At 52.5% G+C, this 2,522-nt stretch overlaps 1 protein-coding gene across 2 annotated transcripts in view; it reads left to right on the top strand.

The window, feature by feature from the left end:
• CACNG3 (calcium voltage-gated channel auxiliary subunit gamma 3) overlaps positions 1 to 2,522 on the top strand; it is an 84,066-nt gene that overhangs the window by 75,515 nt on the left and 6,029 nt on the right. The gene's annotated exons all lie outside the window — the stretch shown is intronic.

Genomic DNA, 2,522 nt, shown 5'->3' with positions numbered 1-2,522 from the left:
GGTTCTTTTGTACATTAATGAACACGGAATTTGTTCAGCTGGTATATTCTGGTCTGGACATAGCAGGAAATACCCTTATACTGGTTGGGTGACTACTGAGACCCCCACCCTAGGACCCCTCCCCCAGAACTTAGGGCCCCTCCATGATCCGGCAACTGAAGAGTTAACGCAGGGCCTCCAGGAGCTGCTCCGGGCCCAGCCAGCCTCTGTGTTGCCGGGCAGCGCCCGTGCCCTTGTGGCTGTCACGCATTTCCGTTGGCACCCCAGGACCCAGCATGGTGTGCGTTTAGTAAGTGCACGGCAGCGCTGCTGAATGAATGAATCAATTCATTTGTTCCTTCGGTGACTGAGTGGGTATTAAGTGAGGATTGCCAGACCCAGCGCCATGCAGATGGAGGTGTGTCCTGGGAAAGAGTCTGCATTTTGGTGAACAGCGTGTGATCTGCTATGAGTCTCGGGATGCAGGGCTGGACCCATAATTGGCAGAGTCCCGTGCAAATAAAATGCCCAGGCTCCTCATTCAAAACACAGGCAAAACAGCTCTTCCTTTTCTTCTGTTCTGTCTCTCTTGATCTGTCACAGTGTCTTTTATTTGCTATTTCATGGCATGCTACCCCCCGGGGGGGCGGGGAACAGAGACACTCAACGGGTGAATGCTGAATGCATAGCTTTGCAGGTGCTTGGGGCTTGCACCTAACCTCTATTGTTCCTTTGTGCCCAGCCCCCACCAAGAAGGAAGGCTGGCAGGGATCGCTGGCTGGGGCAGAATAACGGGCAGCTAAGGTCCCATCCCGGGGGACGTGGAGAGCTGACGGGTAGTGGGATCCCTTGTGAATCAAAGCTGCAAGCCCCCCCACTGCACGCTCCGTTAGCCCATCAGACTTCCCTTCTAAAACATAACGCAAGGGGCACCTGCGTGGTTGACTGTCCAACTCTTGATATCAGCTCAGTCTTGATCTCAGTGTCGTGAGTTCAAGCCCTGCGCTGGGCTCCACACCGAGTGGAGCCCACACTGAGTGGAACACACACACACACACACACACACACACACACACACACACACAATTCAAAGATAAAATGATGAAGACTTTCAGGACGGTGATTCCAGAGCCTTAGCCCCAGCGCAGGGCCCTGAGCAACCGTACTGGTCTCACGCCCACCTCAGACGCAGGCTCTGCCGTCTGGGCTGCGGGTGGAACTGTCTCCACTTCTCTCCACAGGGGCCGTGAGAGCCTCCAGTGTCTTCCCCATCCTCAGCGTCACGCTGCTTTTCTTCGGCGGGCTCTGCGTGGCAGCCAGTGAGTTTCACCGAAGCAGACACAACGTCATCCTCAGCGCGGGCATCTTTTTTGTCTCTGCAGGTGAGCCTCTGGCCCCAGCACTGAGATGCTCCCAGACACCCAACCCCACCGGGGCCATGAGGACCAAGCACGTTATCCGGGGTTCCATGCAGGGAAAGAGCGAGAAAATACTCGACTTGTGTTAAGAATGAGGAGCCAAAGACTCTCATGAGAACCAAAGATGCTGACACGCGGGGTGGGGGGGGGCAGGTAGTGATGGAAAGAAAAGAGGAGATGGGGGGCAGGGTCAGCTCAGAGGGAGAGAGAGGCTGGTTAGTAAGAGAGCGTGTGTGACCTCGGAAAGACACGGGTTTGAACCACGGGGTTCCGCTTATACACGGATTTTTAGATAAATCCGTACGGTAGTCTAAATGTATTTTCCCCTCCTTATGATTTTCTTAATGACATTTTCTTTTCTCTAGCCTACTTTCTTGTAAGACTATGGTATAGAAGACATATGACATACCAAATATGTGTTAATTGACTGTCTGTGTCTGGTAAGGCTTCCAGTCAACAGGAGGCAATTAGCAGTTAAGTTTTTGGAAAGTCGGAAGTTAAACACAGATTTTTGGCTGTGTGGGGGGTCAGCACCCCTAACTCCCGCGTTGTTTGAGGGTCAACTGTCTATGCCTGCACATAGAGGGGCAGGCGTAGGTAATGTGTGACCTGCAAGACTGGCTCAGCGTGTTTTAACGGGGTCTAACTTTCTGTTCACTTGGACATGTTCACCTATGTCTCTGGCCCTTTGAGATATGTCGCCACGTTCCAAGGGCTCAGACCCTCACATTGTTCAAGGCGACTCGTAAAAGCCAGCAGCCCCAGAAGCTCTCTGGGAAGGCCTCGTAAGCAATAGCTGGTCTGACCAGAAGGTGGCAAGAGGGATGGGAGCCGGTCTTGGCTCAGGAAGGGGTCCCATGCACCGCCTTCTCGCTCCTCCCTCCATGTCCAATCCTCCTCCAGCCGCCTCATGTTCTCTTCCCCCTGGATTTCCATCGCTCCCTAACTAATAACAGTATCCACTTCATGGTGTTGTTGGAAGGAGGCTGAGCATAAAAAGCACAATATTATTTTCTTTCTTTTTTTTTAGTTTACTTATTTATTTTTTTAGTAATCTCTACACCCAACGTGAGGCTCGAACTCACAACCCCGAGATCAAGAGTTGCGTCCTCTTCCGACTGAGCC

This window comes from Ursus maritimus, unplaced genomic scaffold (genome assembly GCF_017311325.1).
Source record: "Ursus maritimus isolate PB19 unplaced genomic scaffold, ASM1731132v1 scaffold_2, whole genome shotgun sequence".
Lineage (NCBI taxonomy): Eukaryota > Metazoa > Chordata > Mammalia > Carnivora > Ursidae > Ursus > Ursus maritimus.
The sequence above is the reverse complement of the archived record's forward strand: the minus strand, read 5'-3'. Positions and strand labels throughout refer to the sequence as shown.